Source organism: Ranitomeya variabilis, chromosome 1 (assembly GCF_051348905.1).
Source record: "Ranitomeya variabilis isolate aRanVar5 chromosome 1, aRanVar5.hap1, whole genome shotgun sequence".
NCBI classification, from domain to species: Eukaryota; Metazoa; Chordata; class Amphibia; order Anura; family Dendrobatidae; genus Ranitomeya; species Ranitomeya variabilis.
This window is the reverse complement of record NC_135232.1, coordinates 448504820-448530768: the sequence shown is the minus strand read 5'-3', so window position 1 is coordinate 448530768 and position 25949 is coordinate 448504820.

The window sequence follows — 25949 nt, the reverse complement described above, 5'->3', positions numbered from 1 at the left end:
TAAGTGAACTATGGAAACTGTTCTCATTTTTGATCTCCTTTATTACTGTCCGCAATAATTCAAACTATATTTGCATAGTAGATGAGAGATGAAGGGTTGGCATCTGTTGATGCACAATCTTCTGAAGCATTGTCTGTCTTCCAACATGGTGCTTCTGGCATTGTCCATTACCATTTTGGTTGGATTCTTGTTGTGTTTGGACACTGTTCCATTTTCCCTGTGGTTTTTGTGGCTACTTCGATCAAGCAGTGTGGTCCCAGTGCATGCTAGAATGGACTGTTTGATTTTGTGCCAGGCCACTGTGCTGCATGGAAGCCAAATACAATGTACTTCAAGCTCAGCCTGTCTACCTTGCTCCCGTCTCCTTCAGTCATTAGCTGTGGTTTTACATCACTGTTCAAACACTTTCTGAGCTCACTTACATGGCTCTTACCACAGGTCTGGATGTGCTAAGTTCTTAGAGAACAAAAAATCAAACAATACATGGAAACTTTGCAGTGGGCAAGCAAAAACAAAAGATTTGCTTACATAAATCTAAAACTACCAGATATCTGTTTATTCTAGAAATGTATACACTATATAATGTGGTAAAGGAACAACAGAGTTGTGATCAAACATTCCCAAAAAGATTCAAAAATTGCACCTTTATTTTGAAAAAAAAATTAAATCCATTGTCGTCATCTAAGTGAAAAATCGGAGAGGCGGCACCACAAATACACGTACGGGTGATGGTTTACAAATTACTATGGGTTCTTAGTCATAGCCTATTTCCAAATAGTATCAACGTACATTTGTACAGTTTCTTGTCACAGGAAGGGGAGTGGCAACAAAGTTACTGAAAAGAACTAAGATATAAAACAAATGCGAATATCAAAATTAATGCAAAATCCAAGTATCCAGTATGCAGTTAGGTCCAGAAATATTTGGACATTGACCGAATCTTCGTTATTTGGGCTCTGCAATGCCACTATTTTTTTATTTAATAAACAACTGAGATGCAATTGATGTGTAGATGTTTAATTAAAGAGGATGAACAAAATTATCCTCTGAAACAATTTAAGAATTGGAACCATTTTTCTACAAATCTCCTCATTTCAGGACCTTAAAAGAAATTGGACAAATTTGCTTTGCCATAAATGAAATGTTCATTTGAAATAACTTCTAGAGAATCCTTTGCAGGCAATGACTGCTTGTAGTCTGGAAGCCATGGACGTCACCGAACCCTGGGTTTCATCCTTTGTAACAGTTTGCCAGGCCTTTACTGCAGATGACTTCATTTTTGGCTGGTTTGTGGGTCTTTCTGCCTTGTAGTTTGACTTAAAAATGTGAAATGCATGGTTAATGGGGTTGAGATCTGGCGCTTGACTTGGCCATTGCAGAATATTCTACCTCTTTGCCTTAAAAAAACTCCTGGGTTGCTTTCACAATATGTTTAAGGACATTGTACATCTGCACTAAGAAGCGCTGTTTAATCAAACGTGCTGCATTTAGTTGAATCTGAGCACAGATACACACCGAATACATCTGGCTGCTTCTGTCTTCAGTCACATCATCAATACTCACTAGTGACCCAGCGCCATTGGAAGCCATACATGCCCATGCTATCACACTGCCTCCACCATGTTTTACAGATGATGTGGTATGCTTTGGATCATGAGCCATTCCAAGCCTTCTCCATGTTTTCTTCTTCCTATCATTTTGGTCCAGATTCATCTTAGTTTCATCTGTCCAAAGAATGCCTTTCCAGAATTGGGTTGGCTTGTTCAGAAGGTTTTTGGTAAAGTCTAATCTGATCTTTCTATCTTTCAGGCTGATTAATGGTTTGCACCTAGAGGTGAACCCTCTGTGGTTGAGTTCCAAACAGCCAGTGCCTCAAACATGTTGCACAAAGACTGGGCAGCATGTATCAGCTGTCTGGTTCCCTCTAACTCTCACTGTATGATGTACAGATTAACCTGCCGATATTATCATTGAAATTTCAATCCATGCAAATAAACTAGTAACATAGCAAAAAAAGTAAATTTATGTAATTGAGAAATGGTGACATTCCAGTTTTATCACTATACTGCAATTTAATATCCAATTTCACAAAACTAGGAACAGAAGGCTGTCTATTGCAGCACGTCAACTGTCATTCAATTTACATGTGACAGCTTTAATAAAATATGTCTCTCATGTTTTGCAGGATAATAACTCTAGGCAATTTTTTCTTAGCTACTGATATATTTGACATGCAACAGCACCATATTTATCTGTTGAATTCTGTTTTACTAATTCAAAAAAGAAAGCTGTATTGTACCGCTGTTGCCATTGTTTTTGCTATGGACAGGGTCGGACTGGCCCACCAGAGAACCGGAGGGTTCTCTGGTGTGCCCAGGCACTGACACCTGCTGGCATACAGGCCTAGTAGTTGCCTAGAGCCCCCAGTCACATGTCACTAATAGCGGCACACCCCACAGCTGCTATGGGGCCTCCAGTGCCATCGGAGCAGCAACGGGTGACAGAAGGCAGAAGCCAGCTGCTGCCGCTAAAGTGAAATTAATATCCACCCTTCCCCATGCCCCCATGGGCGTGGAGAGGGGTGAGTATTCATTTCACTTTAATAGTGGGCAGTGTTAGCACCAACAGCCAGCTAACACTGCCAGCTATCAGGGCCGGCAGACCAGGGCCCCCGCTCCCCCAGAGGCCCCCAGCCTATGCGGCCAATATGGAACAGTAAGTCAGGGGGGCCCGGCACCAATACAGTTGAAAGCAATAATGGAGGAGAAAGTGTCAGAAGATACTCCCTCTCCCATCATTCCCCTCTTGTGTGTGATGACGTCACTTCATTGCGCACCCGCTGTGTGTGCCTGGCATACGGCAGCGCAGCTCCTGACACTGGAGCAGATCCGGAATCACTGTGGGAGCGAGGAGGGGGGTTGAGGTGAGTATTGTGTTATATATATATATATATATATATATATATATATATATATATATCAGTGAGTCCTGGTTGCATTATACCCTATGAGGGTGCAGCATTATTCTCTATGAAGGGGGTGCGTTATACCCTATGAGGGGGCAGCATTATACCCTATGAGGAGGCAGCATTATAACCTATGAGGAGGCAGCATTATACCCTATGAGAGGGCAGCATTTTACCCTATGATGGAGGCAGCATTATACCCTATGAGGGAGCAACATTATACTCTATGAGGGGCAGCATTATACCCTATGAGGGGCTATATTATATTTTGTTGGGGGCTGCATTATACCTTATGAGGGTGCTGCATTATATTCTGAGGAGGCTACATTATATTCTGTGGGGGGGCTGCATTATACTATATCAGGCTGGCTGCATTATACCCTATGAAGGGGATACATTATATTCTATGGGGGGTGCATTATATTATATGGGGGGCCACATTATTATCTATGAGGGGGCTACATTATATTCTATGAGGGGGCTACATTATATTCTATGAGGGGTCTGCATTATACTATATGAGGGGGCTTCATTATATTCTATGAAGGGGCTACATTATATTCTATGAGGGGCCTGCATTATACTATATGAGGGGGCTTCATTATATTCTATGAGAGGACTGCATTATATTCTAAGAGGGGGCTACTTTATATTCTATGAGGGGGCTACCCCAACTCCTGCTACATAATTTTCTCTGGTGGACCCAAGGTGTTCCAGTCCTATGCTGGCTATGGACAAGAAATCAAATATAAAGGAGAAGATTTGAGCTGATTTCCCATAGTACGCTCATACATGAAAATATATATTGATTAGAGTACAAGTTGTCAAAGCTGACAATGATAAAGTGTGAAAAGTTGCCATTAAAGGCGATTTCCTCATTGGAAAAAAAAAACAAAACATACATTTTCATAAATTAGACGGTTTGTGCATCTTTACCATGCAGTCCAATCTGCAGGCCTTATGTTATAGATGATCTGAGCAGATTTATATATAGTTTTGTAAAGAAAATATTCAGTATAACTTACGTTTTAGTCATTTAAAGGGAACCTGTCATATCAAAAAAACATTAACGTTTATCTATGAAACAATCTGCAGGTTAATAATGCTCTAAAGAAGTGAAAGCAATGAAAGGCCGGTTGGAGGAAATGAACGTCATTTCTCCTGGCAGCCTCTGGCTTTCAGTTATAGGGGTGCGGCCAGCGCGGCTTCAGTCACTGCTCAGTACATAGTGAGCGGCAGCTTTAACCACGCCTCCGGCACTGACTGACAGCCAGCTCAGCACCGATGCACTGCATAGCACGCTGCTTGTCAGTGCCGGCCATGGTTACAGCCGCTGATCACTGTGCACTGAGCAGTCTTATTGCTCTTCCTAGGCCTGTACTCAAATTTTTTCTGCAGCTTCATAGAGAATGAATCTAATGACAGTTGGTGCTAACTTATTTTAACTGGTCAACCCCTTTAAGTGCTTTTCTATAGACATAAGATTTTTTCTAATGATTACATGTTAAATATGCAAGATAAAAATACGATAAAATCTTAGTATGTAAAGCTTTGGGGCAAATTATTATGTGACACTCGAAAAGACACTTGATATTTGTTCTTAAAGAACATAGATTTCATCTGTGTATATGACTTTTATTATTATTCATTTGTGTCTGTAGCCTGGATGACTGGGGTATGGAAATTTCCAAGCTAACTCTGGGAATTCACTTTAGTTATAATTTTTAATAAAATCTCTTCTTACACCCTGAGGCTGTCAGCAGCCTGGGCTCTTGGTGCTGAGCTGAACTATGTTCCTGACTGTTTATATAGCATCCAGTGCCATTAGAAGACAAAGGAATATTGGCCCACAGCGTACAGTCTGTCATACAACTTTCCACAGGTAAGAAAATAGTACCAGCTATGAAACGGAAAGAGCGCGTGTCAGATTATTACTTTGGGAAGCGAGATATATTTAGAGCTAATGTTGGCATCAAAAGTATATAAAGGACCATAATAAGGTAGAAAAATAAACACAGGATATTTTTTCAGATGTTTCAGTTTTACAATGAAATCACAGTTATTAATATCAAATATATTCAAATTATCATCTATAGGGTGGACTGACAGGAAGAGGTAGCAGTCTGAAATGTAATTATGGATCTACTGTTTCAACTAATCGCAGACCCACCGGCTAGCTAAAGACTTATTGATGACTTGTGAGCGTCTCGTAAATAGTCCAAGATATGCAAGGAGGTGACAGCTAGCAGTCTTCATATATAAACCATACAAGCTGGTTTATTCCTCACACGTGTCCATGCTATGTTTCGGCTCAAAGGATTTTGGATGAAACGTTGCAACTAAGGACACATGTGGGGAGAAAACCTACTTGTATCTTTTGGATATGAAGACTGGTTTCTGGCCTTCACTCATATTTTGAACTATTTATTTAGGAATGTGCCATCCCGAATGGTAACAATTATGCACCTCCTCTCCATATTGAGAGTGCTTCAATTTATTAGTACTTTAGTGACCCCCTAAAAGAAGTGTTCATTTATGTAGAAGAATAATTGTGCTCAGTGGAACCTCATCATCCTGCACTTAATAAGGCATAAAAACTAATTAGCCATGAAGCCTTCATACTGACCACTTATCTAATTACTGGCATTTTGTACCACAGTCTAAATGAGGGGTATGCAGGAATAAGATGTGCCAAATTCATTAAGAGGCACACATCACTTAATGAATTTGGTGCAACCAAACAGAGGTGTGTGCCTCAATGCATCAGCCAGAAATGTTACTCCAGCCTGGGTCATGTTCATTTATAGGTTGGATTCGATGGACTTGTGTCTTCTGTCAACCTTAAAAATATTAAACTATAAAATCCCTTAATGTGAAAAAAATAAAGTGAAAAATATTAATGTAAGTTATATATGGTATAAAAAAACATATATATATATATATATATATATATATATATATATATATATATATATATATATATATATATATAATAAATAAAAATATGAAAGCCCACCATTTCCCCCTTTAAAAGGAAATTATATATATATATATATATATATATATATATATATATATATATATATATATATATAAATTTGATACTCTTGTGCTTAGAAAAGTTGGGGCGTTTTTTTCGATCACTACACCTCTAAAAAATGCAATAAAAAAATCAAAATGGTGTATAAATGCCGAATTGGTATCAATAGAACCATTCTCTCACCACACAAATAACAAGCCCCCACACAGCTCTATCAGCAGATACAAAGAACATTTTTGGTTTAGACCAAATTTGTTTAAAAAGACCTGATTTACCTTTTTTTCACCATTTCATCCCATTTGGAATTTTTTTCTCGTTTTTCAGTACATTGCATGGAAAAATGGAAAAAATGGATGGTGCCATTCAAAACTACTCGTTGTGGAAAAAAAACAGCCCTAATTCGGCTATGAAGATAGAAACATTGAAAAGTTATGGCTCTTGTAAGAAGGGGAGGGAAAAATGCAAACGGACAAATGTAAATTTGGCTGCTGAGGCAAGGGGTTAATTAGATTTGGCAGGGCATACAGGGTTTACACTTTAATGTAAAGATACAGTATGGCATCATTAAATCGCTGTTTATTTTGGTGGCGTTCCAGCTTGATATGATGAGACCTCTAATATAACAATACGGAACTTTGGTCTCCATACTTATCTTTCATAACTTGCTAAAGCAGCAGTTTTTCTGGGCAGAAGTTTTTATATAAACTAGACCATAGCGGCCAGCTCATAAATAAAAGGACATCTCTATTTCAGCACTCTTACAGAGTTAAGCAGTTACCATTTAGAAAAATGACTTAGAAGATTTCTCGGCTAAGCCTGTTCTTACCTTAAAACCCTCTGCATCGTATATTTACGAACCATGTTGTAATTAATAGACTGTAGTGGTACTCAAGTGTAAGCAGTAATATGAATAGCACAGTAAGAAAGACAATATTAGTAGTGTTGAGTGAATTTTTCAAAATTCGGTCCCTATTATGATCGCCGGTAAATATTATTTTTGCAACATTCGCCGAACACAGCCAGACGTCATTGGAGTCAATGGGGGTAGAACTGAACGAATATGTTCGGAACCGATCCCCAAACATAAATTCAGCACAAATGAGGTACCAATATGGCCCCAATATGGAAAATTCAGATTCGGTCACCGATTCCGAACATATCCGCTCAACTATAGATAGTAATTGTAGACAATGTATACCTAAAACAATCACCGCCACTCATTTTGATCAACAGGGTTGAGATACCAACTTTTACAATAAATAGGACCTCTGCCGTTCCTGATTAGGGTATAGGTCCATTACACTGCAAAATTATCGTGAACAAGCATACGCAGAAGCACTTGCTTCATGATAATCTTTCAGTTTAAACAGGCCGCCAAAACGCTCATTCCTCGGGTGAAATGATCTTTTGAGATGCACAGAAGAGCATTATACTCAGCAGCACGTCTTTTCTGTGTAAACAGGACTTGTACTGCTGAAGACAATGGCAGCCTATACAGTCATTTAGGGTACAACTGAATCTAGGTCAGCAATTTCCCCAAGGAAATGATCAATTGCATTGACATAAGGGTTCATGTTCATTGTAACTTTAGAGAGGTTGTCCAGCCTAAAACTACAGTCTGCAGTCACTCTATGTGTCACTCTATGTGTCACTCTGTGTGACTGCAGACTTGTGAATCCTCACATTGTGTGCACTGCATGATGTGAGGATTCTCCGGTGCCGTCAGCAGCAGTGAGAACATGAAAGAAAAGGCACTACCATAGTATGCACACCACAGCAAATAGTAAAGTAAAAAAAATCCACTTTATTGGTTAACAATTAAAACATAATTAAAAAAACAACACACAAAACTGTTGCCAACCCGGGCACATATGGTGACCCCAAATATTCAACTTGGTACTCAGTAATAGAGATCAAAAACGTATATCTAAATGTACATGTAGGATATATCCCTCCTTAACTGGCTCATGGGGTGTACTAAGTGAAGCATCCATAAACAGGAAGTAATGTTGGCATAAGATAGAATTTATATACAGAGCGCCAATAATATGGCCATCACTAAATGCCCATAGTAGCTAAACCATCCACAACCCAAAAGAAGAAATGATTCATGGATATACCATGGAAGGAGAGAATTACCAAGATGATGCGAGCCTGGGAATGAATAACAGGCTAGAGGACCCGGGAAGGACCACAGGCCATGGCCCCACGCGCATCGCCTCACCGATGAGGCTTCGTCAGGGGAAGTGAAAAACAACCTCCAAACGAGTACATATAAATAATGATAATGTCTAGATAGCTCACCGGTGTGGATGCCATGATTCATAATGGGCGGCACCAGGATAACATGTGATCACCGCAGACAGTCACAGGGCGGAAGAAAACAAAAACCGCTCATTGCCGCTCTCCAGAGAATAAACTGCGCAAGCGCGCAGTGGAACGCAATGAGAGGCAATACGCAGCTGCAGAGTGAGCCGCAAGATGTATAACCGCGCATGCGCGATCAGACCACGCAGGCGCAGAAGAAAAGAACCTTATAAACAGCGGCAACGAAAAACCGAACAGGGAAAAACAGAGGAACGCAGGCACAACTGTAACCCCAATGCATTGCATATGTGCAGAACCCCGCACAGGCACAACACATGCAGGGGAGCCACGGAAATAATCGCAATTTAAATGTGTGCAAGAGACCTCGCACCGTAGAGACATATAAAGGACAGACCACAGAGAGCAGGCTCAATGGGGCAAAGATAGAGCAAAGGCATGATAGTAATGAAACCAGGGCTTAATAAAGTTGGACAGGTGGTTATGAAAAGTGGGACACACACAACATATACCTTACAATATGTGATCAACCACATACATACAACCATACTACCATATGACTTGCACACATACCCAACAGACTACCATACTCAATCATATGATAACCACACATATAATCACCTTTATAAACATAATACACTTTATTATTTATTTAGACCAACTTTATTATAGAGTAAAAAGAAGAGTGAAAGGAACTCTTGACATATAAAAGAGCCAGCCAATATCTCTGTTCATAGAAAACAGGCCCCACTGTAGTCCAGATGTAATCTCCAAATATAGAAACACCGGATAATAGGGCACCGAATCTCGATGGTAAGTATTATAGCCGCTTCGTTGTAATTAAAGAAGAGATGAAAATAAGTGTAACCTAGCATATAAAAGGACGACCCTTTTTCTACATTCATAAATATCGATATCGATACCCGAAAGTATGTAATGACCAGAGGTCTGAATAAGATCCAGTGAGTCACAAACCAAGACTAAGGCAGAAATCTCCAAACGGTATTTACTCAAAGGCAAAATAATAAAGGTAATATGGAGAATATTAAAGTAGATGCACCCCAAAGATACAACAGCTCAGCATCAGCTGAAATCACTGTGCCACTCCAAGGTCTCCTGAGAACTGTATGCTACAAAAGACTAGTAAGAAATTTACCTAACAAGGAAACTAAAACAGGAACAAGTGTAAATTGATTGTAATGTTATAAAGGGAGTCCCTGGAACGGCACACTGAGTATAACTTACACAACTCTAATATTAGATACACCTCTAAAGTAACAATTAAACACTCTGCGCAGGGATACCCGGGTATCTATGACTATTGGTACCGTATCCTGAGATAGATCTCCTCTCAGGTAAGAATCCGCACAGGCTGCAGCCCAGTCTATATCTTCAGCGCCAATAAGTTACAGCAAGCTCCTCTTGTCTGATCGGCGGATGCCGAGCCCAAACGCCGGGGACTTAGTTAGTGGCCTCATGATATTGTCTCTTCTTCTGTAGCTCCTAGGAATGCTTCCACGACAACCCGTCAGTCTCTGTATCAGCAATCGGTCAGACTTGTTTCTCCAATCAATGCACAGGGAATCACAGACTCTCAAACATGTAGTGGGTCTTTAGTCAAGTCTCAGTCTTTTTAGATAATGGATTAGCTCTTCAGAATACGCTGGCAATGGATTAGCTCTTCAGAATACGCTGGCAACGAAGTCTCTCAAAGGTTAACAAAAGATTGGCTCTTCTCCAGGGGAACGTTAGCAAGACTAAGTCTCTCCACAGCTTCTTTTCTCTACACACTCGCAGTAAAGTCCACACACTGACTCCTTGCAATATCACCGCAGCTTCTGTCTTCTCTTCCCGCACTTTTTCTCTCACTTCCTTGTTTCATTTTTACACAGAAGACACCAGACCCCACCCACCAGCCCAGATTGTCTCCGGGATTCTGGCAGTATCAGAATTTGTCCCTTGCTGCAGCAGGCAGAAACCACAGGGTCCTAGTGCTCTCTCAGTGTGACTACAGTTCACCCTCTTACATGCCACCCCACTAGAGGTTGGCGTCCTCGACACACCTTCCCACTCAAATTCATCCTGAGCATATCGCTGAGGCGGTATTCCTGCCGTAGATCGTGTAGTTCTCCTGAGTCCTACATCAACAGGTGCAACCCTAGAGGGAGCTAAAGTCTCTTCCGTGATCGTGTTAGTGGGCGCAAGTGGAGTTGCCTCCTTCCGCGGCTCGATGTTCCGCGATACAGCGTCAGGACCAAGCAGTTGACCTGATGCACTCTCCTCAACAGCATCCGCCACATTCTCAACATTCTCATCACACGAGGCAAGATTGGTCACAGGGGGCAAATAAGCAGGCGCAGGAATAAGCACACCATCAAACTCAAGATCATTCAGAGTTCCCGCCCCTTGGGACATGGCCTCTGGCTCTGGGGGAATAGGCGCCGAATCTTCAAACCAGCACCGTTGTAGCATGTTACGGTGCAAATTACGGGTTGGCCCCCCTGTCCCCACCGGTTCAACTTCGTACACTGGAATCTCAGGATTCACTTGTTTTTTTATCAGATACGGTATCGCCTCCCATCGGTCACTCAGCTTTCCTGACCGTCGCTTTGTCCTCACCAACACTCTGTCTCCCGGAGAGAACAATTCTGTTTGCACGGGTCGCGTGTCCCTATGAACCACCTGGCGAAGACGGTCGCCCACCACCTGATGCACCACCCTTAACCGTCGCCGATGTTCTCGTACCCACTCGGATGCAGTCCGGGGGGGAACGGAGGAGGGATCTGGCATGTTCAAATCCTCAATGTCTCGGCCAGGTCTACCAAACATCAACATGTGTGGCGAGTAACCAGTAGTACTGTGCACCCTGTTATTGTAAGCCCACATCAATTCGGGGAGATACTCAGGCCAGCATGTCTGTTGCTGACTCTCTAAGGACCGCAACATTTGCAACAAGGTCCGATTAAAACGCTCACATGCCCCGTTACCCTGAGGGTGGTAAGGCGTTGTTCTCGACTGCTCGATACCATAGAGCTGGTGCAACTCTTTCATCAGCGTCCCCTGAAAGCAGGCCCCTTGATCTGAATGTATTCTCTGCGGACACCCGAACACTTGGAAGAAATGTCGGCACACTGCCTCAGCCCCCGACTTGGCCGTCTGATCTCTTGTCGGCACCGCTACAGCATACTTGGTAAAGTGATCTGTCATCACCATGCAATAGGAGTACCCTGACGTAGAGTACCCTATCAACACGTAGTCAATCATGAGTAGCTCCAGCGGAGCTGAAGTTTTAATAGATTGTGTGGGAGCCCGCTGCTCAGGGCTTTTGTTGAGCCCACAAATTCGGCACTGCCGACACGCGTCGGCCACCATCCCTCCCAACTCAGGGCAGTAGAGGACTCGCTGCAACCACTGGAGTGTCTTTTCACTTCCAAAATGGGCCCCCTTCTCATGCGCCTCACGAGCGACCACTGGACCCATCCCCACAGGGATTATCAGTTGGTACCGATGCTGCAGCTCCGATGGCAGGTACACCTTACGATACAAAAGACCTTGTTCCACACACAATTTATCCCATTGTCGAAGGAGTTTCATTCCTTCCATGGACAACTGAGCCTTGTCCTCTGCACTGGGCCAGGCCTTGTTTTGTACCCAACGGCGCACAAGTGCAACGTCCGGACACTCATCCTGGACTCTTATCCAATCTGAGGATGTTTTACCCAGGACACAGGGCATCCCGGTGGCCACCCCACTTGAGTGTACCACACTTTGGAAGATAGGTATCTGCCCCAAAACTGGAGTTTCAGTGTCCTCCAGTTGTTCGTCAACATCTTCCCCTGATGACTAGTGTTGAGCGATACCGTCCGATACTTGAAAGTATCGGTATCGGAAAGTATCGGCCGATACCGGCAAAATATCGGATCCAATCCGATACCGATACCCGATACCAATACAAGTCAATGGGACTCATGTATCGGACGGTATTCCTGATGGTTCCCAGGGTCTGAAGGAGAGGAAACTCTCCTTCAAGCCCTGGGAACCATATAAATGTGTAAAAGAAAGAATTAAAATAAAAAATATCGCTATACTCACCTCTCCGACGCAGCCGGGACTTCAGCGAGGGAACCGGCAGCGTTGTTTGTTTAAAATTCGCGCTATTACTTGGTTACGTGAATTCCCGGCTTGTGATTGGTCAGGTCGGCCATGTTGCCGGGACGCGGACCAATCACAGCAAGCCGTGACGAAATTACGTCACGGCTTGCTGTGATTGGTCCGCGTCCCGGCAATATGGCCGCCCTGACCAATCACAAGCCGTGACGTCACGGGAGGCTGGACACGCGCTCACTTTAAAATTGGCGCGTGTCCAGCCTCCCGTGACGTCACGGCTTGTGATTGGTTGCGCCGCGGTCAACCAATCACAAGCCGGGAGGCTGGACGCGCTCATTTTAAAATGGGCGCGTGTCCAGCCTCCCGTGACGTCACGGCTTGTGATTGGTTGCGCCGCGGTCAACCAATCACAAGCCGGGAGGCTGGACGCGCTCATTTTAAAATGGGCGCGTGTCCAGCCTCCCGTGACGTCACGGCTTGTGATTGGTTGCGCCGCGGTCAACCAATCACAAGCCGGGAGGCTGGACGCGCTCATTTTAAAATGGGCGCGTGTCCAGCCTCCCGTGACGTCACGGCTTGTGATTGGTCAGGGCGGCCATATTGCCGGGACGCGGACCAATCACAGCAAGCCGTGACGTAATTTCGTCACGGCTTGCTGTGATTGGTCCGCGTCCCGGCAACGTGGCCGACCTGACCAATCACAAGCCGGGAATTCACGTAACCAAGTAATAGCGCGAATTTTAAACAAACAACGCTGCCGGTTCCCTCGCTGAAGTCCCGGCTGCGTCGGACAGGTGAGTATAGCGATATTTTTTATTTTAATTCTCTCTTTTACACATTTTAACATTAATGTTGTTGCGATAACCGATACCCGATACCACAAGAGTATCGGAATCCCGGTATCGGAATTCCGATACAGCAAGTATCGGCCGATACCCGATACTTGCAGCATCGGAATGCTCAACACAACTGATGACCCAAGGGGCACTCTTGACAATGCATCTGCATTGCCGTTTTCTCGACCAGAACGAAATTTAATGCGGTAATTGAACTTGGCTAGTCTGGCGACCCACCGCTGCTCCAATGCCCCAAGTTTTGCATTCTCTAAGTGAGCTAGCGGGTTGTTATCTGTCATGACTAGCACCTCCGCTCCTGTTAGATACTCGGCGAAGCGTTCTGTCATTGCCCACACCAGGGCCAGCAATTCCAGCCGGAATGAGCTGTAGTTAGCCGGATTTCGCTCGGAGTCTCTTAAAGATCTGCTACCATAAGAAATCACTCGCTCTCGGCCGTCCTGCACCTGTGCTAGCACTGCCCCCAACCCATGAAGACTACCATCGGTATACAACAAAAAAGGGGTGTCAAACCGGGCGTAGGCCAGCAATGGGGCACTCGTTAGGGCGGTTTTCACTTCATCAAATGCCTTTTTCTGTAGGGGCCCCCATGGGATGGGGCGATTTCGAGGACCCAGCGCTGTCCCTCTCAAAAGTTCATTCAAGGGACTCACCACTTGTGAGAATTTAGGCACAAACCGCCGATAGTATCCTGCTAGACCCAGGAAGGCCCGCACTTCTCGCAAGTCACAAGGAGGTGGCCACTCTTGTACCGCCTTGATCTTACTGTCTAAAGGTAGTACCCCGTCCGGGGTCACCAGATGCCCCAAATATTCAATCTGGTTTCGTAACAGTTGAAATTTTTTTGGCTTTATTTTCAGGCCGTAGCTCTTGAGCCGCCGGAGAACTTGACGCAGCTTCTCCAGATAATCTTCAAATGAGGTTCCGAACACCACAATGTCGTCTAGATATATCAAGACTGATTCAAAATTTAGATCGCCCAAGCAATGTTCCATCAGGCGTTGGAAGGTTCCCGGGGCGGTAGCGAGGCCAAAGGGCATCCGGTTGAACTCGAAGAGCCCCATTGGCAAGACAAACGCCGTCTTGGCCCGATCTTTTTCAGCCATTGGGACCTGCCAGTACCCGCTTGCCAAATCCAACGTTGAGAAATACTTGGCCCGACCCAGGGCCGACAGGGATTCTTCAATACGGGGTAAAGGATATGCGTCCCGTACGGTGTGGGCGTTCAATTTTCGATAGTCCACACAAAATCGGAGTGTCCCATCCTTCTTGCGGACCAAGACTACAGGAGCCGCCCAGGGACTCCGGCTCTCTCGGATCACTTGGTTGTCCAGCATACTGGCCACCATGCTCTTCACCTCTTGATAAAGCGCTGGAGGAATTTGCCGATATCTTTCTCTAATGGGTGGAGTATCCCCCGTTGGAATCTCATGCTCAATCATCTGGGTACACCCGAAATCCTCTCCATGTCGGGAAAAGGTCTCTTGATGTTCCCACAAAACTCTCTCCAACTGCTCCAACTGCGCGGGAGTCAGCTTCTCCCGATCCACTCCCATCTGTTCCATGATCACATGACCATTCCATTCCTCCGTAGGAGGCTCAGCCCGGCCTACCTCGACCGCAAAGGTCCAGGATGACTGTTGGTCTGGTCGCAGTTCGAATCCGGCATTTTCCGGCACCTTTTCTGCCGGCACGAACAGTTCAGCCAGTATGGTTCCAGCAGGAATTGCAACAGCTTCATCTAAAACATTGATGCATCGGACCGGCACTCGTCCATTCTTCACAATCGCCAGAGACCGGGCCACATGTACCTTGGCGAATGAGGAACCCTCTCGGACGAGCTCAAGTAGCACTTCAAGCCCATTCAATCTCTGTGCAGCTCCCACAGGCAGCATTAAGAGTTCCTCTTGTCTTGGTCCCAGCAGGATCGGGGCCCTCGATGGCACTCGGACCCGGCCCACCCGGCCGCCTGGGACCGCACTTTTCAGCAAGTCGCAACTCAGCACTAGACGGTGTAGAATTCTCTGTGTGGGTCGGTGTCTTGTCGCACGGGCCCAGTATCGGGGTCCTTCACTGGCATACATCTGGTGATTCAAGTCTCGCAGCACGTTCATTCCGAGCGTCACTTCCATCCCTCTTCTAGGGGGGTGATCCACCAGTACTACCCCTTTCTGCCCCAGCTCTTGACCAAACATTTTTAGTTGCATCCACACGATTCCCTTGACTGACAGTTGACCATTATTTGCGGCGGTCAGTCGTATCACTCGGCCATCCTCTGGAATCACTAGTCGACTGAAGTATCTCTCATATATTTCTAGTGGCATTATAGTACATTCGGATCCCGTGTCAACCAAGCACCTCATCTTCCGCCCTTCAAATTCTGCTTCTATCACTGGACTACATGCAAACAAATCTTGCTCATTCCGTCGAGGGCTTTGTGTGAGTGGGGCCGCTGCTGCTTGCCCTCTCATGGCAGCGGCCGGAAGTTTAAAGCTGGCGACGGAGTTTCTGGGGCTGCAAGCGTCCGGCAGTAACGAGAGATGTGTCCCTGGCGTCCACACTTCCAGCAGGTGATTGCTCCTCGTGGACGAGGGCTTGACTCATTCTGATAGGACGACCTGGCCGTCCGTGGGGTCACCGTTCCAGGGGGTGGGGCAGGAGGCCCCCGTGAGGGGGTAGAGGCGGGATCAACTGTCAGTTGAGACAATTTCAGCCTCAACTCCTTCACCTCAGCACGCAAAGCTTGTACCACGCTCACCAGCCCCTCTCCCCCTGACCCTGATGACCCACCTTCTTCCAGCTGGGCACTGTTCACTGACCCCTCGGGCACATGGGCAGATTTCTCTTCCCTTTCCACTGCAGCTCGGTAAATCTGCCAGAAGGATAATTCTGGTGCAGCCCGGGCCATTTCCAACAGTTTGTCCCGGAGAAGTCTATTAGCTAAACCGGTGATGAATTGATCCCGGAGCAAGCAGTCTACCTCCCGGAACGCTCCCATGGCCCCCTGGTCTAGTCGCTGCATCTCATTCAGCGTCTCTTGCAAGATATTAGAGTACTGCATTAGGGACTCACACTCTCTCTGGGGGCGATTAAAGAATAGGGACCGAAGCTGGGCCACACGCGCTCGGCCCCCCAAACTCCCCTCTAACAGTTCCAAAATCTTTTCTAACGTATCCCTCTCTGATTCTGGGCGCACCATCACCATACGTCTAATATCGCCCTCCAGTGCATTTAATGCCAGCTCAGCGCGTAACGCGGGGGTCAAATTACACACGCGCAGAATACTCCGGATTCTCTCAGCCCAATCTTGCAACGCCATATTGCGCCCGTCGTATTTCGGCATGTGCTGAAGTAAAGCTCCTACAGGCACATACCCTCCCGAAATCGCCGCGGCTGCCAGGGGAACCCCAACCCCCGAGGAGGATGTGGATACAGCAGGGTCATTTCTACCCTCGCCCTCATCCATGACAAACACTGGATCCTGCCGACTACGCCAAAAATGTAATGACCAGAGGTCTGAATAAGATCCAGTGAGTCACAAACCAAGACTAAGGCAGAAATCTCCAAACGGTATTTACTCAAAGGCAAAATAATAAAGGTAATATGGAGAATATTAAAGTAGATGCACCCCAAAGATACAACAGCTCAGCATCAGCTGAAATCACTGTGCCACTCCAAGGTCTCCTGAGAACTGTATGCTACAAAAGACTAGTAAGAAATTTACCTAACAAGGAAACTAAAACAGGAACAAGTGTAAATTGATTGTAATGTTATAAAGGGAGTCCCTGGAACGGCACACTGAGTATAACTTACACAACTCTAATATTAGATACACCTCTAAAGTAACAATTAAACACTCTGCGCAGGGATACCCGGGTATCTATGACTATTGGTACCGTATCCTGAGATAGATCTCCTCTCAGGTAAGAATCCGCACAGGCTGCAGCCCAGTCTATATCTTCAGCGCCAATAAGTTACAGCAAGCTCCTCTTGTCTGATCGGCGGATGCCGAGCCCAAACGCCGGGGACTTAGTTAGTGGCCTCATGATATTGTCTCTTCTTCTGTAGCTCCTAGGAATGCTTCCACGACAACCCGTCAGTCTCTGTATCAGCAATCGGTCAGACTTGTTTCTCCAATCAATGCACAGGGAATCACAGACTCTCAAACATGTAGTGGGTCTTTAGTCAAGTCTCAGTCTTTTTAGATAATGGATTAGCTCTTCAGAATACGCTGGCAATGGATTAGCTCTTCAGAATACGCTGGCAACGAAGTCTCTCAAAGGTTAACAAAAGATTGGCTCTTCTCCAGGGGAACGTTAGCAAGACTAAGTCTCTCCACAGCTTCTTTTCTCTACACACTCGCAGTAAAGTCCACACACTGACTCCTTGCAATATCACCGCAGCTTCTGTCTTCTCTTCCCGCACTTTTTCTCTCACTTCCTTGTTTCATTTTTACACAGAAGACACCAGACCCCACCCACCAGCCCAGATTGTCTCCGGGATTCTGGCAGTATCAGAATTTGTCCCTTGCTGCAGCAGGCAGAAACCACAGGGTCCTAGTGCTCTCTCAGTGTGACTACAGTTCACCCTCTTACAAGTAGTTCAGGCTACCCAACATATCCAGCATAAAGGGTACCAGATTGATGGCAAACATGGAGTTGCAAGACCAAGGAGTAACCTTACAAGACAAACCAGGTAGGCCAGGGAAATCCCAATAACAGATGACTATATAAGTATAATAACAATTCCCTGATGACACTCCAAAGGGGCCGGCGTAGCATATTTAGATGAACAAAACCCTCATTGGAGTGCATACAACCTAAACCATACGCATGGGGCCATGGCCTGTGGTCCTTCCCGGGTCCTCTAGCCTGTTATTCATTCCCAGGCTCGCATCATCTTGGTAATTCTCTCCTTCCATGGTATATCCATGAATCATTTCTTCTTTTGGGTTGTGGATGGTTTAGCCACTATGGGCATTTGGTGATGGCCATATTATTGGCGCTCTGTATTTAAATTCTATCTTATGCCAACATTACGTCCTGTTTATGGATGCTTCATTTAGTACACCCCATGAGCCAGTTAAGGAGGGATATATCCTACATGTACATTTACATATATGTTTTTGATTTCTATTACTGAGTACCAAGTTGAATATTTGGGGTCACCATATGTGCCCGGGTTGGCAACAGTTTTGTGTGTTGTTTTTTTTAATTATGTTTTAATTGTTAACCAATAAAGTGGATTTTTTTTACTTTACTATTTGCTGTGGTGTGCATACTATGGTAGTGCCTTTTCTTGCATGTTATTGCTGATGTTTTCTCTACCTATTGCACCCCGGTCTTTCCATTAGGTCTATGGCTGTGCACTGGGTTTTCTTTGTTGTCAGCAGCAGTGAGCTGTCATGTAGACTGTATCTGTCTAACTACAGCGAGCAAAGCTGTGCTCCGATGCTGTTATTAACCGTTGAAATGCCACTGTCAATCTCTGACAGCGACATTTAAATAGAGTGGCTGATGGTGCTCTTGGGCAACAGTTCCCATTGGCCCCAATGGTTTGCCATGGCAGCCGGGGGCCTTCTGAAGGCTCTCTTTGCTTCCATCTTGGTACATAAGCTGAGCTTCATAGGAGATTGCAACTTTCACTATATACTAATATACTGTGTTTTTGCAGTACATAGTATAAGCGATTGGATGAGGGCAGATTCAAGTCCCCAAAGGGGACTAAAAGAATATAGCAAAAAGTATAAAGACATTTTTAAAATATACAAATTTGAAACACTTTTTTCTCATTAAAAATTATGAAATGATAAAAATGAAAAAAAAGGAACACACATGGCGCCGCCACATCTGTAAAAGTCTGGTCCATCAAAATGTAAAATTAATTTTACCCTTATATTAAAAAAATATATATAATTATTTTTTTTTTAAATTGCTCTTTTTTGTCTACCACACCTTACTAAAACTGCATAAAAAGCAATCTAAATGACACAGGTACCTCAAATTAGTAACTATAAAGCTGTCAGCTCGCCATGCAAAAAAACAAGCCATTACCCAGTTCAATCAACGGGAAAACAAAAAACGGTACCGGTTTTGGAAAAAGACAGCAGAAACGATACTTTTTTGGCATATTTAATTGCCAAAAATTGATGCAAGTTTGGCAGCAATATAATCATCACACTGATAGAAGAGAGATGACCTGCTAGATAGGAGAGAGATGAGCTGCTAGATAGAAGAGAGATGAGCTGCTAGATAGAAGAGAGATGAGCTGCTAGATAGGAGAGAGATGAGCTGCTAGATAGAAGAGAGATGAGCTGCTAGATATAAGAGAGATGAGCTGCTTGATAGAAGAGAGATGACCTGCTAGATAGGAGAGAGATGAGCTGCTAGATAGGAGAGAGATGAGCTGCTAGATAGAAGAGAGATGAGCTGCTAGATAGAAGAGAGATGACCTGCTAGATAGAAGAGAGATGAGCTGCTAGATAGGAGAGAGATGAGCTGCTAGATAGAAGAGAGATGAACTGCTAGATAGGAGAGAGATGAGCTGCTAGATAGGAGGGAGATGAGCTGCTAGATAGAAGAGAGATGAGCTGCTAGATAGGAGAGAGATGAGCTGCTAGATAGAAGAGAGATGAGCTGCTAGATAGGAGAGAGATGAGCTGCTAGATAGGAGAGAGATGAGCTGTTAGATAGGAGAGAGATGAGCTGCTAGATAGGAGAGAGATGACCTGCTAGATAGAAGAGAGATGAGCTGCTAGATAGGAGAGAGATGACCTGCTAGATAGAAGAGAGATGAGCTGCTAGATAGGAGAGAGATGAGCTGCTAGATAGGAGAGAGATGACCTGCTAGATAGGAGAGAGATAACCTGCTAGATAGGAGAGAGATGAGCTGTTAGATAGGAGAGAGATGACCTGCTAGATAGGAGAGAGATGAGCTGCTAGATAGAAGAGAGATGAGCTGCTAGATAGAAGAGAGATGAGCTGCTTGATAGAAGAGAGATGACCTGCTAGATAGGAGAGAGATGAGCTGCTAGATAGAAGAGAGATGAGCTGCTAGATAGAAGAGAGATGAGCTGCTAGATAGAAGAGAGATGACCTGCTAGATAGGAGAGAGATGAGCTGCTAGATAGAAGAGAGATGAGCTGCTAGATATAAGAGAGATGAGCTGCTTGATAGAAGAGAGATGACCTGCTAGATAGGAGAGAGATGAGCTGCTAGATAGAAGAGAGATGAGCTGCTAGATAGAAGAGAGATTAGCTGCTAGATAGAAGAGAGATGACCTGCTAGATAGAAGAGAGATGAGCTGCTAGATAGGAGAGAGATGAGCTGCTAGATAGAAGAGAGATGAACTGCTAGATAGGAGAGAGATGAGCTGCTAGATAGGAGGGAGATGAGCTGCTAGATAGAAGAGAGATGAGCTGCTAGATAGGAGAGAGATGAGCGATAACCGATACCCGATACCACAAGAGTATCGGAATCCCGGTATCGGAATTCCGATACAGCAAGTATCGGCCGATACCCGATACTTGCAGCATCGGAATGCTCAACACAACTGATGACCCAAGGGGCACTCTTGACAATGCATCTGCATTGCCGTTTTCTCGACCAGAACGAAATTTAATGCGGTAATTGAACTTGGCTAGTCTGGCGACCCACCGCTGCTCCAATGCCCCAAGTTTTGCATTCTCTAAGTGAGCTAGCGGGTTGTTATCTGTCATGACTAGCACCTCCGCTCCTGTTAGATACTCGGCGAAGCGTTCTGTCATTGCCCACACCAGGGCCAGCAATTCCAGCCGGAATGAGCTGTAGTTAGCCGGATTTCGCTCGGAGTCTCTTAAAGATCTGCTACCATAAGAAATCACTCGCTCTCGGCCGTCCTGCACCTGTGCTAGCACTGCCCCCAACCCATGAAGACTACCATCGGTATACAACAAAAAAGGGGTGTCAAACCGGGCGTAGGCCAGCAATGGGGCACTCGTTAGGGCGGTTTTCACTTCATCAAATGCCTTTTTCTGTAGGGGCCCCCATGGGATGGGGCGATTTCGAGGACCCAGCGCTGTCCCTCTCAAAAGTTCATTCAAGGGACTCACCACTTGTGAGAATTTAGGCACAAACCGCCGATAGTATCCTGCTAGACCCAGGAAGGCCCGCACTTCTCGCAAGTCACAAGGAGGTGGCCACTCTTGTACCGCCTTGATCTTACTGTCTAAAGGTAGTACCCCGTCCGGGGTCACCAGATGCCCCAAATATTCAATCTGGTTTCGTAACAGTTGAAATTTTTTTGGCTTTATTTTCAGGCCGTAGCTCTTGAGCCGCCGGAGAACTTGACGCAGCTTCTCCAGATAATCTTCAAATGAGGTTCCGAACACCACAATGTCGTCTAGATATATCAAGACTGATTCAAAATTTAGATCGCCCAAGCAATGTTCCATCAGGCGTTGGAAGGTTCCCGGGGCGGTAGCGAGGCCAAAGGGCATCCGGTTGAACTCGAAGAGCCCCATTGGCAAGACAAACGCCGTCTTGGCCCGATCTTTTTCAGCCATTGGGACCTGCCAGTACCCGCTTGCCAAATCCAACGTTGAGAAATACTTGGCCCGACCCAGGGCCGACAGGGATTCTTCAATACGGGGTAAAGGATATGCGTCCCGTACGGTGTGGGCGTTCAATTTTCGATAGTCCACACAAAATCGGAGTGTCCCATCCTTCTTGCGGACCAAGACTACAGGAGCCGCCCAGGGACTCCGGCTCTCTCGGATCACTTGGTTGTCCAGCATACTGGCCACCATGCTCTTCACCTCTTGATAAAGCGCTGGAGGAATTTGCCGATATCTTTCTCTAATGGGTGGAGTATCCCCCGTTGGAATCTCATGCTCAATCATCTGGGTACACCCGAAATCCTCTCCATGTCGGGAAAAGGTCTCTTGATGTTCCCACAAAACTCTCTCCAACTGCTCCAACTGCGCGGGAGTCAGCTTCTCCCGATCCACTCCCATCTGTTCCATGATCACATGACCATTCCATTCCTCCGTAGGAGGCTCAGCCCGGCCTACCTCGACCGCAAAGGTCCAGGATGACTGTTGGTCTGGTCGCAGTTCGAATCCGGCATTTTCCGGCACCTTTTCTGCCGGCACGAACAGTTCAGCCAGTATGGTTCCAGCAGGAATTGCAACAGCTTCATCTAAAACATTGATGCATCGGACCGGCACTCGTCCATTCTTCACAATCGCCAGAGACCGGGCCACATGTACCTTGGCGAATGAGGAACCCTCTCGGACGGGCTCAAGTAGCACTTCAAGCCCATTCAATCTCTGTGCAGCTCCCACAGGCAGCATTAAGAGTTCCTCTTGTCTTGGTCCCAGCAGGATCGGGGCCCTCGATGGCACTCGGACCCGGCCCACCCGGCCGCCTGGGACCGCACTTTTCAGCAAGTCGCAACTCAGCACTAGACGGTGTAGAATTCTCTGTGTGGGTCGGTGTCTTGTCGCACGGGCCCAGTATCGGGGTCCTTCACTGGCATACATCTGGTGATTCAAGTCTCGCAGCACGTTCATTCCGAGCGTCACTTCCATCCCTCTTCTAGGGGGGTGATCCACCAGTACTACCCCTTTCTGCCCCAGCTCTTGACCAAACATTTTTAGTTGCATCCACACGATTCCCTTGACTGACAGTTGACCATTATTTGCGGCGGTCAGTCGTATCACTCGGCCATCCTCTGGAATCACTAGTCGACTGAAGTATCTCTCATATATTTCTAGTGGCATTATAGTACATTCGGATCCCGTGTCAACCAAGCACCTCATCTTCCGCCCTTCAAATTCTGCTTCTATCACTGGACTACATGCAAACAAATCTTGCTCATTCCGTCGAGGGCTTTGTGTGAGTGGGGCCGCTGCTGCTTGCCCTCTCATGGCAGCGGCCGGAAGTTTAAAGCTGGCGACGGAGTTTCTGGGGCTGCAAGCGTCCGGCAGTAACGAGAGATGTGTCCCTGGCGTCCACACTTCCAGCAGGTGATTGCTCCTCGTGGACGAGGGCTTGACTCATTCTGATAGGACGACCTGGCCGTCCGTGGGGTCACCGTTCCAGGGGGTGGGGCAGGAGGCCCCCGTGAGGGGGTAGAGGCGGGATCAACTGTCAGTTGAGACAATTTCAGCCTCAACTCCTTCACCTCAGCACGCAAAGCTTGTACCACGCTCACCAGCCCCTCTCCCCCTGACCCTGATGACCCACCTTCTTCCAGCTGGGCACTGTTCACTGACCCCTCGGGCACATGGGCAGATTTCTCTTCCCTTTCCACTGCAGCTCGGTAAATCTGCCAGAAGGATAATTCTGGTGCAGCCCGGGCCATTTCCAACAGTTTGTCCCGGAGAAGTCTATTAGCTAAACCGGTGATGAATTGATCCCGGAGCAAGCAGTCTACCTCCCGGAACGCTCCCATGGCCCCCTGGTCTAGTCGCTGCATCTCATTCAGCGTCTCTTGCAAGATATTAGAGTACTGCATTAGGGACTCACACTCTCTCTGGGGGCGATTAAAGAATAGGGACCGAAGCTGGGCCACACGCGCTCGGCCCCCCAAACTCCCCTCTAACAGTTCCAAAATCTTTTCTAACGTATCCCTCTCTGATTCTGGGCGCACCATCACCATACGTCTAATATCGCCCTCCAGTGCATTTAATGCCAGCTCAGCGCGTAACGCGGGGGTCAAATTACACACGCGCAGAATACTCCGGATTCTCTCAGCCCAATCTTGCAACGCCATATTGCGCCCGTCGTATTTCGGCATGTGCTGAAGTAAAGCTCCTACAGGCACATACCCTCCCGAAATCGCCGCGGCTGCCAGGGGAACCCCAACCCCCGAGGAGGATGTGGATACAGCAGGGTCATTTCTACCCTCGCCCTCATCCATGACAAACACTGGATCCTGCCGACTACGCCAAAAATGTAATGACCAGAGGTCTGAATAAGATCCAGTGAGTCACAAACCAAGACTAAGGCAGAAATCTCCAAACGGTATTTACTCAAAGGCAAAATAATAAAGGTAATATGGAGAATATTAAAGTAGATGCACCCCAAAGATACAACAGCTCAGCATCAGCTGAAATCACTGTGCCACTCCAAGGTCTCCTGAGAACTGTATGCTACAAAAGACTAGTAAGAAATTTACCTAACAAGGAAACTAAAACAGGAACAAGTGTAAATTGATTGTAATGTTATAAAGGGAGTCCCTGGAACGGCACACTGAGTATAACTTACACAACTCTAATATTAGATACACCTCTAAAGTAACAATTAAACACTCTGCGCAGGGATACCCGGGTATCTATGACTATTGGTACCGTATCCTGAGATAGATCTCCTCTCAGGTAAGAATCCGCACAGGCTGCAGCCCAGTCTATATCTTCAGCGCCAATAAGTTACAGCAAGCTCCTCTTGTCTGATCGGCGGATGCCGAGCCCAAACGCCGGGGACTTAGTTAGTGGCCTCATGATATTGTCTCTTCTTCTGTAGCTCCTAGGAATGCTTCCACGACAACCCGTCAGTCTCTGTATCAGCAATCGGTCAGACTTGTTTCTCCAATCAATGCACAGGGAATCACAGACTCTCAAACATGTAGTGGGTCTTTAGTCAAGTCTCAGTCTTTTTAGATAATGGATTAGCTCTTCAGAATACGCTGGCAATGGATTAGCTCTTCAGAATACGCTGGCAACGAAGTCTCTCAAAGGTTAACAAAAGATTGGCTCTTCTCCAGGGGAACGTTAGCAAGACTAAGTCTCTCCACAGCTTCTTTTCTCTACACACTCGCAGTAAAGTCCACACACTGACTCCTTGCAATATCACCGCAGCTTCTGTCTTCTCTTCCCGCACTTTTTCTCTCACTTCCTTGTTTCATTTTTACACAGAAGACACCAGACCCCACCCACCAGCCCAGATTGTCTCCGGGATTCTGGCAGTATCAGAATTTGTCCCTTGCTGCAGCAGGCAGAAACCACAGGGTCCTAGTGCTCTCTCAGTGTGACTACAGTTCACCCTCTTACAAGTAGTTCAGGCTACCCAACATATCCAGCATAAAGGGTACCAGATTGATGGCAAACATGGAGTTGCAAGACCAAGGAGTAACCTTACAAGACAAACCAGGTAGGCCAGGGAAATCCCAATAACAGATGACTATATAAGTATAATAACAATTCCCTGATGACACTCCAAAGGGGCCGGCGTAGCATATTTAGATGAACAAAACCCTCATTGGAGTGCATACAACCTAAACCATACGCATGGGGCCATGGCCTGTGGTCCTTCCCGGGTCCTCTAGCCTGTTATTCATTCCCAGGCTCGCATCATCTTGGTAATTCTCTCCTTCCATGGTATATCCATGAATCATTTCTTCTTTTGGGTTGTGGATGGTTTAGCCACTATGGGCATTTGGTGATGGCCATATTATTGGCGCTCTGTATTTAAATTCTATCTTATGCCAACATTACGTCCTGTTTATGGATGCTTCATTTAGTACACCCCATGAGCCAGTTAAGGAGGGATATATCCTACATGTACATTTACATATATGTTTTTGATTTCTATTACTGAGTACCAAGTTGAATATTTGGGGTCACCATATGTGCCCGGGTTGGCAACAGTTTTGTGTGTTGTTTTTTTTAATTATGTTT